Here is a 13,539-nt window from a genome sequence, read left to right on the forward strand (position 1 = left end):
TAACGTAAGCCTAATATACAGCGTAGGCATTTTATTAAAGTAATTAAAAAATATAAAACGTCTTTTAAACAACCTCACCATTAGAAGAACATGTTTTAAACCATTTTCAAGTAGTAGTGACATATATGCATTAAATGTTTTTGCTTACTGATGCTTTAAAAAATCCTAGACCAATAGCACACACTTCAATTAGTTGGTTGGGGTTCAAAGCAGTTTATGACATGAAAGACATTTCCCCTTCTATCTGGACAACATTGGAGAGCCATGACAGAGATCCAATCCATGACTTTGGCCTTATTGGCACGAACTTTTATTCTGCCAGCTGACTAGCCATGACTGTTAGCTTTTTCAGAAAGCCTGAAACTTGATGAATAACAACATAGTTAATATTTCAACATTAAGATGTGTACATAAATACAAATATAGACACTTTAGAGTAGTTTATATTCTGAGGCAAGCAGTCTATAGAATACAGGACCTGTTGCTTCCTCTTTAAGGATCTACAGCACCAATTTGTGCTTCGATGGCCATGTGTTGTTATAATCATTATATTCTGACGAGAATAGATGCAAGAGCAAGGTTCTAACTGCTTTTCGTTCGTTTGCCTGCTTTCCGTAACTGTACTCTGTGGAACAGATGAACAGAGGAAAAACTACAGCTCGTACGCAGTGGGACACAGTCATCACCATAATTGTATTTCACACTTTGAATAAGTATTAGCAGCTACCTTTTCTTCCCCAGGGAAATCCAAGGTTTCCATAGCTATGGCACACTGAACAGTTTACTCCAAGAGAACAAGATAGGGGTTGTAAAGTCCCTGAATTTCCTGAGGGAAAATGTAAGATTAAAATGATTATATTTTTTCTCCATAATAGGGCTAAGCATCCAAACACATTACATTCAATCATGATCAACTGATAATCATTTGATAGCTAACATTGATCAATCAAATTTTAGAATTTTTCTGCTCTTTTACTTAATTCAATACTCTTAAGAGGTCTTGTGCAGCAGCTTTACGTGCCTAATGCAATTGGCCTTTTGATCTCTTGACTGCTGCTTGATTGTGGACCCAAGAAAGACAAAATCCTTGACAACTTCAATCTTTTTTCTATGTATCACGATGTTATCTATGGGTCCAGTTGTGAGGATTTTGGTCTTCTCTACCTTGAGTTGTCATCCATACCAAAGGCTGCAAACCTTGATCTTCATCAGCAAGTGCTTCAAGTCCTCCTTTCTTTCAACACGCGTGACTGTGTCACGCACATGTGGCAGGTTGTTAATCAGCCATCCTCCCATCCTGGTGCCACACCCTTCTTCACATAATCCAGCTTCTCTGAGGATTTGCTCAGCATGCAGATGGGACAAGAATGGTGCAATAATCAAACCCTGTTGCACATCTTTTCTCCATTTTAAATCATGCAGCAGTTCCTTGTTCTCTTCTCACACCTGCCTCTTGATCACACCTGCCTCTTCCTCATGAGCACAATACAGTGCTCTGGAATCCCCATTCTCCTTAAAGTTCTCAAGGCTTATTATAGTCCATGTAGTCAATAAAAACACAAATAACTACCTTTCTGGTGTTCTCCGCTTTGAGCCATGATCCATCTGACATCAGCAATGATATCTCTTGTTCCATGTCCTCTTCTGAATCTGCTCCGAACCTCTGGTAGTTCCCTGTTAATTTACTGCTGAAACTGATGATCTTCAGCAAAATTCTACTTACATGCAATAGCAGTGGTACTGTTGCATAGTTTGAGCACTCTGTTGGGTCACCTTTCTTTGGAATGGGCACAAATATGGATCTCTTCCAGTCAGTTGGCCAAGTAGCTGTCTTCCCAATTCCCTGGCATAGGTGAATGAGGGCTGCCAGTGATTCATCAGCTTGTGGAAACATTTCTATTGGTATTCTATCAATTCCTGGAGCCTTGTTTTTGGCTAATGCTTTCAGGGAAGCTTGAACGTCTTCCTTCAGCACAATTGGCTCTTGCTCAGATGCTGCCTCCTGAAATGGGGGAGAACTGACATTATAATACTTCATTATAATATTACATCTTGAACTATCCTTTGCAATTTTCTATTCAACTTTTTGACTTCATCTTTTCTTCCATTTGATTTAGCTACTCTACGATTAAAACCAAGTTTCAGAATCTCTTCTGACATCCACTTTGATATTTTCTTTATTCCCTTTCTTTTTAAGAACCATTTGCTTTCTTCATGGTGTTGGCATCCTTCCACAGATCATCAGGTCTTGTGTCAAAGTTCAATGCATCAAATTTGTCCTTCAGGTGTTCTCAAAATTCAGCTGGGATAGACTCAAGGTGATATTTTGGCTCTTGTGGACTTGTTTTAATTACCTGCTGCTTTATCCTGAACTGACACAGTCAGCTCTGGGCCTGGTTTTAGCTGCTGATATTGAGCATCTTCCTGGTCCCTTCCCACGGGTGTAGTCAATTTTATTTCTGTGTGGTCCATTTCTGTGGTGCTGTTGATAAAAGATATGTGCTATTAACAAGTCATTGGTTTTGCAAAATGCTATCTTTTGATCTCCAGCTTTGTTTAAATAACCGAGTCCTTCTTAACCAACTACTGCTCCTTCCTCTTTGTTTCCAAATTTTGCATTCCAATCACCAATAATTATCAATGCATCTTGATTGCATGTTTGATCAATTTCCAACTGAAGTCATGGAGAATTCTTCAATGTCTTATTTGTTTTTGTGGTCGGTGCATACATTTGAATATAGTTGTATTGATTGAATTTCTTTGAAGCAGGATAGATTCAGAATCCTATTACAGAGAGCTGTGTACTTCATGATTGATTTTTCAATGTCTCTTTTGACAATGATTGCCATGCCATTCCTCTTGATTGTGTTATTCCTGGCACAGCAAATTATATGACATTCTGATTCAAAATGGCCAATGCCAGTCCATGTCAGCTCATTAATGCCTAGGATATTGATCATCATGAGGTCCATTTCATTTTGGAAGACTTCCAATTTTCCTCGGTTCATACTTCATACATTTCAAGTTCTGATCATTAGCAGACTTTTGCTGCTGTTTCTCCTTACTTTGTATCGTGTCCCATCAGCAAATGAAGATCCTGAAGACTCCACTCCCACAGGCTTTCCCCGACTCATGTCTCCATGGTCAGCTTCAGTTGAGAAACCAGCTCCTCCTCAGTCACATTTGGAGGCCCTCAGGCCGGAGGGCCTCCGCGTCCAGCACTGTCTCGGGCAGTGGTCTGCTTCCATTCATCATGCCTTCGGTGCTGGACAGGGTTTTGAGGCTATGCATAAGGGTTTCAGAAAGTGCTTCTTCTGAAGTTGGGAGCAGAGTCCTTCCTTGTCTGTTCTTCGTCTGCAAGCTCCACTGAAACCTGTTCACTTTGGGGGACCCTGCTGGCATTTGAAATACCAGTGGCATAGCTTCCAGCTCCGCAGTGACACACAGCCACCACAGGCTACCCTACTTGACTGCTGCTTCCATGGGTATTGATTGTGGATCCAAGTAAAATGAAATCCTTGACCAGCTCTTCTCCACATATTATGATGTTGCTGATGGGTCTAGTTGTGAGGATTTTTGTTTTCTTGATACTGAGATATAATTAATACTCCTTTGAAGAGTACTGGCCAAATATTTAGTAAAATGTTCCCCAATTGGGATTGTCTGATGTTTTTATCATGATTAGGCTAGGGATTCATTTTGGAGGAGAAAATCAAGAAGAAGGCCAAAGTGAGGTACTGCTTTATCATATAAAGGATGACTTATCACTTGTGATGTTAACCTTGATAATCTGTCTGAGGCAATGTTTGGGAAATTTCTCCACTGTAAATTTACTCCCCCATCCCTAGTGTATCATACTTTTCCCATATTTTTTGGATGGAAGTCACTATAGGCAGCCTGCACTGGAGGAGTAGGGGGTTCTGTTCCCCCTCGTTGAGGGTGGAGTATCTGCATGAATCAGCATCAGAGTTTTGCATCTGAAAAAAACGAGTAAAGCCAGTCTTTTAAAAAAAATTTTTTAGTCATTTCATTAGGGGCTCATACAACTCTTATCACAATCCATACATACATCAATTGTGTAAAGCACATCTGTACATTCATTGTCCTCATCATTCTCAAAACATTTGCTCTCCACTTAAGCCCCCCGCCTTAGGTCCTCATTATTCCCCTCCCTCCCCGCTCCCCCTCCCTCATGAACCCCTGATAATTTATAAATTATTACTTTGTCATATCTTTCCCTGTCCGACGTCTCCCTTCACCCACTTTTCTGTTGTCCATCCCCCAGGGAGGAGGTAAAGTCAGTTTTGATGTTAGAGATGTTTCTAAAGACATTTGGAAGCACAAACTGGGTGAATAATCAACACAAGAAAAACAATTAAGCCATTAGGTTTTGAGAAATCTAACTGCCAAGAGGTTAAATGTGTCCTCACCATTCAGAACAAACACAAGCAAATATAGTGCAACATCGCCTAGGCACGCGGCCCTTGGCAGTGGTGACTACAGATGGTCATCACTGCACCTTCCATGTATTTTCATAGATAAACATCAAGCTGGAAATACAACGTTCCTCTTCCTCTGGTAGTTCAAATGACCTTGAATGTTGTCTTGGATGCACATTGGCATTCTCTGAGGATTTTTCAGAACGAATCAAAGAGGTTGGCTTTAAAAAGCTTTCCAGGTGATGGTAATGTGCAGTGGAAATTACTAGCCTGTTCTCGAAGCTCCTTTGTGACTTTTAAACAGATCGAGATGGGAGACCAGGGGATAGGAGAACCGGGCAGATTGTACATTTTCATAAAACTTGCATGAGTTTCTAAATTGCCCTGGTGGTACATTGAGCTAAGCACCGGCAGCTGACTGCAAGGTATGCAGTTCAAGCCCACCCATGCTCTGCAGACAAAAGATGGGACGGTTTTACTTGGTTCCACAGAGTCCCCGTGAGTCAGAGTGGGCTTGATGGCAGCAGGTGGGCTGGATATGAGCTTCTAACACAGCACAGCTCTCGTTTTACCTCCACCACACTGTGATATTCTCTGGGCAGAGACTGCAGAGAGCCGGAGAAATGGAAGCAGGAAAGAAATATACTAAGACATACGAGACATGTTCCCTCACTGTTAATAATTTCACAGTCTGTTAGAAAAGACATAGAAGCTATCCAGCAAACGGGAACACGATGAAGAGGTAGAAATCCGGGATGGCGAAGGTCGCTTTTGCCGTCAGAGAAGTAATGGTAACAGCAGCTAACGCTGATTGAGCGCTTCCTTTAGATCAGGCTTCAGGTTTCTCATGGATTTAGTTAATAAACTCCATTAGCAGTTCTGTGAGGTACAGACTACTATTATTTTTCCATTTTCTAATGTGGAAATTTGCCCAAGATCACAGAGCCAGAAAGGGGCCAGAGAGAATTGTCAACTCCAGAGGCTTTGTTCCATACCACATTTTCCTCTCTCCCTTAACAGAACCCCAAGTAATTACAAATAACTGTGGAGGTACATCAAGCAGCAGTAGTTCAGTTCCTAGAAGTCAAGGGGAAGTGTCTCTTTTTTCATGTCCAAGCAGTTAAGAAAAATCTTTTGAATCCACAACTTATATAAATACTGAGCAGAAGAGAAGAAATGGAACCTAAAAGTATGTAAAGTATGGGAACAGAAGAGACATGGGCCCCTTGATTCAGATGTTCATAGCCAGGTTCAAGGTCAGAAGTAGGAAACTTGGGAGCAGGTTGGGTTGTTGGCAAATTTAATAAAGGCATGTATAGCATGTATGAAAACCCAAATCCAAAGAAACCCACTGTTGTAGGGTCAACAACTTTCTTGCCTTTTTATCTCGTGATATACAGAGAGAAAAATAAGCAGTCCCAACAGATACCATTTACCATGGGCCTGGAACAAATCAAACAGATCCAGACAAAGACCCTTTATATAACAGATACAAATACTTTACATAAACAAGCTAGCAGGCAGGAAAATGAGACACCCCTTTAACTATTCTGAATATACAAGAAAATGTCTGGAAGCATTTAACATTCCATGTTCTATTAAACCTGAAACTCCTTAAAAGTTTCAATTGCAGCATGTTAATTAGAATGCGTCATATCACTACTTAGTGAATCTAAAATTTGGGGGAAAGTTTATTTAACCAATCATTATTTTCCCATGTTGCATGAGCCTTCCCTGTTATGTCAAATTCCCTTGTGATTAAATAACGTAGAGAAAGATCTCTCCGTGAAGTCACATCGGTGCTCAGACTCACACAATAAGTGATGTTTATAAAATGTGTTGTGTTATTGACATAACTGCAGAAATCCTAACAGCCATGTTTCCTTAGTTGTTGTCTTGACTTGACACAGCAATTTTAGCATGTCAATGCAATTTTAAATACAATTGTGTGATTCCAAAAACAATATCTTTCTCTCCCATTAGACTGTGAGAGCTAGGAGAATAGGGTTCTATGTATTTTGCCTGTCATTGTAGCCACAAAGCTTAGCACAATATCTGACCCACGCTAGGCTTTGATACATATTTGTTGAATGAATAACGAGAATCCTATTCTCCCTCAAAAGTTTCAAACACCATTAAAATAAAACAAAAAAGATTTATTGAGGAATAATAAAGCTGTACATTGTAAAAACACCACGTGCTTGGAAGCATGGAAGGAGAAGTGTGAGTTTATATCATAAAATGAGGAATTGTTATCTTTGTCAATGAGCCAAACCATAGGGAGGGTGGGGCAGAATTCAGCCTGCTCCTCCCTCGGCCATGCAGGAACAGAGCAGCTTCTGAAAGCCTCTCCCAAACAAGGGAAGACCTTTCCAGGCAAAATGTAATGTAGTTCATTACATGTCTTACTATGTAATGAACTACATGGGGCTGCTAACCGCAAAGTCAGCAGTTCATCAACACCAGCTACTTCTTGGGGAAAAGCTGAGGTTTCCGACTCCCATAAAGATTTAGTCTGTGCCCACAGGAGCCGTTCTACTCTGTTCTGTAGGTCGCTATGAGTCAGAATCAAGTTGATGCCAGTCAGAATCTTACTGTGTTACGGTGTTGTTGGTAGGTGCCATCTCAAGGTTGTATCACTTGCTTATCAAAGGTTTTAAACAAACCTTCCTCTGATCCTGATGCCTCGTTCTTCTTCAGATAATCCACTTTCTTGGGTTATTTGCATAGCATGCAGATTGAATAAATATCATGAAAAATCAAAATCCTGATCAACCATTGCTAATTTTAAACTCTGCAGTATTTGTATTTTATTTTTTTGTACCAAAGACTGTCTCTTGTACCAAACACCCACATGAGCACCGGGAAGGAAGTGCTCTGTAGTTCTCATCCTTGGTGATGGTCCGCAGAAGATCTTTGCATAGTCAATACGGCACACGTGAACCTCTTTCTGGTACTCTCTGCTTTCAGCCACGATCCATCTGATGTGAGCAATCCCTCATCCCACGTCCTCTTCTGACTCTGATATGGATCTTTTGCAGCTCCTTGTTGATGTACTGCTCCCGCTGGTTTGGAATGATCCTCAGCAAACTTTACTTGCATGTAATGTTGATTGTTATGTTCAATAGTTTCCATATTCTGCTGGGACACCTTTCTTTGAAATGGGCACAAAGATGGATCTCTTCTAGTTGGTTGTCCGGGTAGCTGTCCTCTATGCCAAATTGTTTGGCATAGATGAAAGAGAGAGCTTCCAGTGCTTCATTCATCAGCTTGAATTCAAACATTGAATGGCTGCTCCATCCATTCCTGGAGGCTGTGTTTGGCCAGTGTTGTCTTGAACATATGCTACAATTATTAGTGTTCTGGGACCCTCATTCTTTTCAATATTATCCATACTTTGGTATGATCCATAGAGTTGAATGCCTTTGCATAGTCAATAAAACACAAGGAAACATCCCTGTGGATTCTTAGAGGTTAGTGACCCAAAGTTGCTTACAGGTAGTAAAATAAATAAGAAAAAAGGGTATAATACAATACCAATATCTTTATACTTGCCAGTGCTCAGAGCAATTATTTAAATTAATGATCATAAATCTTGTGCATAATATTATTAGACAATGCTAGACATATTTCCAATAATGTTGAAGAAGTACACAGGAAAACAAAACTAATTGTAGTGGATATAATGAATTTTGATGTTGATTTATCAGTCTTAGATAAGTTGCCTAGAGATTTCAAATAGCGAATGCCCTATTATGTTTTTCCTCTCTCCATTTGAGTCCCTTAACTAGTGAAAAACCAAAAAACTAAATTTTAGATGTTTGCCTTTCTTTGTAGTCCATTTTAAATGATTTCCAGGAAGTGTAAAATATGGAACAGCCACTTGAAGCTTAATATTTCCAATGAAATATGACATTATGGAAAATAGGAAAGCAATAAAACATTTTGAATTATGATTTATGCCCTTAGACTTTATGCAAATACAACATCTCTTATTACCAACCACCAGTGATAGATATGACATTATTTGATATGAAAACAGCCCCAGAGAACAGTTATTTATTAGGCTAGTTACAGAGGTTATGCCAATTATTTATGAAAGCAGAAGGGTAATATTGATTTATCTCTCTTTTTCTTAGTCCCGAACCACAAACTCTACTACTCTGCTTTAGGCATACAAAACAGGGAAAAGAGAGAAACAACCAAAAAAACCCCACCACCAACAAAACATGAAAAAACAGAGTCTGGCTCTTGAAGCTCTTTGGGCTTCTCATGACTTTGGATCAACAGGTCAGGAAGGGTGTCACTGTACTAAGTGGTGTGATTGATCCTGATTACCAAGGAGAAATTGGACTGGTGCTACATAATGGAGGTAAAGAAGAATATGTCTGGAATCCAGGAGATCCCATAGGCCGACTCTTAGTGCTACCTTGCCCTGTGATTAAAGTACATGGTAAATTACAGCAACCCAATACTGACAGGACTTACAATGACCCAGACCCCTCAGGAATGAAGGTCTGGGTCACCCCACCAAGCAAAAACCACAGCCAGCTGAGGTGCTTGCTGAGGGCAAAGGTAATACAGAATGGGTAGTAGTAGAAGGTAGTTCTACCTATCAATTACAACCACATGATCAATTGCAAAAGCGAGGTTTGTAATTGTCAATGTACTTTCTTTTTATGTGTTTATTGCATATCTTTCCTTTGTTCAGGTATATCAGATACAATTGGACTGTGTTTTCATTTATATGTATGATAGATGATTGATGATAAGTGTGATTTCATCAATGTCCGTAAATTATAGAAGTATATATGGCTAAAGAATTGGGTAGAGGTGCCAGGTTGGCAAGGGGTGGATTGAGATAGTTTATTGTGCCAGCCTGGCCGATAAACACAAGTGGAATTAACTGAAGGACGGAGAGATAAATGGTTCGGTGAGCCTCGCCTTTCTTGTCTCTTGCTCTTTGATCATCAGACCAATGTGCAGCTGCCTTGCTTGTTCTGTGCCTCAATTTAAAGGCTACACTACCTGTGGGACGCCTAGCCTGTGGACTGTGTCGCTTTAAGTTGAGGCCCCTTTAAGACATCTCTGGAGCTGGGGATTAATGGTTGGTGACCTGGCTGACAGTTGGTGACCTGCCTTGTGGTTGGCTGCTGTGCTGAGATAGCGTAGCTCTCTCTATATATAGAGGAAGATCTGGCAGCAGACTAGACTTGAAGGACTGCTAGTGTCTCACTACTCTCTCACGGGAGTGAGGTGCCCTGAGCCATTTGTACTGCTTTATAATTTAACTGTTCATTTCTTGTATTATATATTTATCTATCTGTATATAATTTAACAGTTCATTTCTTGTGTTATATAGCTAACTATCTTTATAAATAAATATATAAAGTTATTGGCAATCTGGTTTTATCTCTCTAGAGAACCCTGTCTAACACACATGGGAAGAGGGATTTTGCAGGTGTGATTAAGTCAATGATTTCACGATGGAAATAAGGTCCTTAAACAAGTAAAGAAAGAGGGTCAAAGTCGGAATAGGGGATGTGACAAGAGTTGCTGAGGTCAGAGACAAAGATGTGATGCTGCTAGTTTTGAATATGAAGGCTTCCAGGAGTCAAGGAATAAAGCCTGTTCCCATGGTTGTACAGTTGACTTTGACCCATAGCCGTTCTATAGGACAGATCAGAAATGGCTCCATGAGATTTCTGAGGGAAGCAGATGGTATTCGCAGAACAGCTGGTGGGCTTCAACCACCAACCTTTTGAGTAGCAGCCCTATGCTTAACCCATTGTGTCACTAAGGATCATTTATGCAGCCTCTAGAAGCTGACAAAGGCAAGAGATTTAATTCTCCCCCAGAACCTCCAGGACATGCAGCTTGCAAACTCACTTTGAAGTTCTGACCTCAAGATGCATGCAATCATTTTAAACCATTATTGTTGTGGTAAGTTTTCACAGTCATAATATGGAATATACGGAGTTGATTTGTGAAAGCTTGTGGTTTTGATTTACAGAATCAAATGTGGATGGCTTACAGATCAAGTCAAAGAATTCCTGAAAATTGCCCATTTATTTTTCAGACAGTGGCAGAGTCTACGATATAACTGTGAGAGTGGCTCGACTTCATTATCGCCAGCATGGCCCCTAGGGGCAGAAAGGGAACAAGAATACGTGAGTGGCAAATTCTGGATTAGATCAAATGAAAAGCGCATGCACTGGATAAAATGATGGCAAGTAAACATAACTTTTCTCAATTCCCATCCCATCTTCAGTCTATTCTCCAGGATAGCCAAAATGGATCTTTCACAACCTGTTCATTATGGGGGGTACTAGCCCTAGGTGTTGTGTTAGGTTGGGTTTATTAGAAAAACAAATCCAGAGACACTCATAAATATGTGAGATCTTTGTATCAAAGAGCAATTCTATATTGAGAAAACACCCCAGCCCAGTCCAGATCAAGTGCATTAACCCATAAGTCCAATACTAGTCCATAAATCCCTCTCCAGACTCACACAGCCGCACGGAGTGATACAGAATGCATGATGATCAAAAGTCAGAGGGTGCAAAGTCTGGTAGATCTATTGGCAGTGGACACATCGTCAGGGCTCTGGCTGCCATCATCTTGGATCAAAGTAGCTTGTCAACAAGAGGGAAAGGCTGAAAGAGAGTGTGTCCCGCTCCAGGGAGGAAGAGAGGAAGTTCCCAGAATCCTCATGAGAAGGCTATTTCCACAAGGAGACCTCAGGCTGTGACCTAATTGACAGGCTAGAGTCCACTCCTTCACTCTTAATAGCCTCAAGTTGACACGAGATTATGTGACTACCAGGTGGCTATGTTAGCATACATTTGATTAAAACTAAAGACGATTTTTTGCAGTCCAACTAGTAACATTTCAAGTACTCAATAGCCACACGTGTCTAGCGGCTACCATATTGAAGAATATATAGATACAGAGCATTTACATCATCACAGAGTGTGCTGTAGGGCAGCCATGTTCCTAAATGGAAATCTGATTATGTAACTGCTGCTCAATTTAAAGTTCCATTTGCCTAAAAGAAACCCTCCCTTGGCTAACTGGAAGGTTGGCGGTTTGAATCCACCCAGAGTGCCCCAGAATAAAAGTTAGGTGATTTCCTTCCCAAAACTCAGCCAATGGAGAGCCTAAGGAGCATAGCTGTATTCTCACATCCAAGGGACTGTCGCAAGTCAGAATCAACTCAATGGCAACTTGTTTATCCCTCATCCATCCATCCATCCATCCATCTATTTATACATACACAAAAGCTCATGGGAAAATCCCATTACCTGTGAATCTACTTTTTTAAAATCAAAATTTGAAACTCTTTTGTGTATGCTATATAGATTATTTTAGTTGAATGTGTTAATAGATTAATTAGTCAAACATCATACAGGTTGATTAAGAAATACCCTAAATCTCTTTCCCTAGAATTTTGTTGAAATGGATGGTTGTCATTGGAATTGCTGAAGTACACTTCTTCTAGTACACTTCCCAGTCGCTTATGGAATATTGAGTCTGCATTTTAAGGAAAGGGTAAAATTGTACTTACACATTAATATAGTATAAATTATAATGCTTTTCGACTCAAGTTACATAGAAGGAGCTCTGTTGGTGCAGTGGTTAAAGCACTTATGCTTTAGCAATGGTTAAAGCTAACCAAAGCTTGGTGGTTATAACGTACCAGACACTGGAGAGAAATAGGTGAAACCCTATGGGGTAGTTCTCTGTCACGTGGGGTTGTTATGAGTCAGAATCGACTTAATGGCAGCAGATGGATGAAAGGTTATATTGGCATACAGTCACTGGCTAGATCGATAGGTTTTCAACAAATTGTATCTCAGGGACATAATGATATGTGACCGTCATGCAAAGGGATCTATCCAGGAAAAGTCTCTGGATAAATCAAGTAATAGGATTCAACTGTCTGTTCCAATGTATGCAAATTCCTCCCCTATTGATGAAGAACTACGGCACTGAATTTATTAATGTAAATATCAGCCTTGCTCATTCAGAAAACTTGCATAAAGCTCTAGTCTACTAGGAATGATATTTACATATCATTAACTTTAAAAAGAATTAGAAAGCATTATACACTGAAGAAGGTGAAGATGTTGACTCTGATGTTCTTTATACTCAAGGAATTTTACATGGAGATATTCTGAAATTAGACCTAAGTGAATGGATTATGAAATCACACTAAAATTTAAGTTGGTGAGTCTTAATTAGAAATAAATGGAACAATTTGAAAATAATAAAAATAATTTGTTTCAGGTGCTATCTAGTTGGTTCCAGCTCAGAGTCACCTTTCATACCTTATGGACAGCAGAACAAATTACTGCCCAACTTTGTGCCACCCTTGAAATGATTTATTGGAGTCTGTTATTACAGTCACTGTACCAACCCACCTTATTGAGGCTCTTCCTTTTTGTCACTGGCTGTCCATTTTACCAAGCATGACGCCATTTTTTTCAGGGACTGATCTCTGATAACATGGTATCCAAGGTATGTGAGATGAAGCCCTCCGTCCTCACTTCTAAGAAACATTCTGGCTGTCTTCTTTCAAGGCAGATTTGTTTATTCTTCTGATATTCTGCAGGACTTTCAGTAATCTTAATCAGCATCATAATTCATAAAAATAATAGCCACCTTTTATTGAAAGTCTCCCATGCATCCAGAATCCAGCCAGAATTCCTTATTTATATTTCTCCCTTAAATTTCACCAATACAATGTCAAGATAGGTACTCTTCTAAGTTATTCAATTCTGGAAAAGAGCTGTGGCCCCGTGTGACAAAGGGACAGGTAAAAATGGCTTATAATGAAGTTTGGGAAATTAATGATGATACACACAAAGCTTTACTACAGTGTAAGGGTTGATCCCCAGGAATTAGCCATTAAGGAACATTAGTGTTACTGTAGGCACAGTCTAGAATGGTAAGATTCAAGCATTGTTAAGCAAATAAAAAACAAAAAAAGACTAGCTGAGTCCAAGATCTTGAACTTCTACTCAAGTCGGCCAGCCTAAATAATGAAGAGAGTCCATGAAGCTGCATAAGATTGAACAGCTCAACACTAACAACTAGG

Source organism: Echinops telfairi, unplaced genomic scaffold (assembly GCF_000313985.2).
Source record: "Echinops telfairi isolate 266 unplaced genomic scaffold, ASM31398v2 ScPeMD7_23;HRSCAF=83, whole genome shotgun sequence".
In the NCBI taxonomy this organism is placed as follows: Eukaryota; Metazoa; Chordata; class Mammalia; order Afrosoricida; family Tenrecidae; genus Echinops; species Echinops telfairi.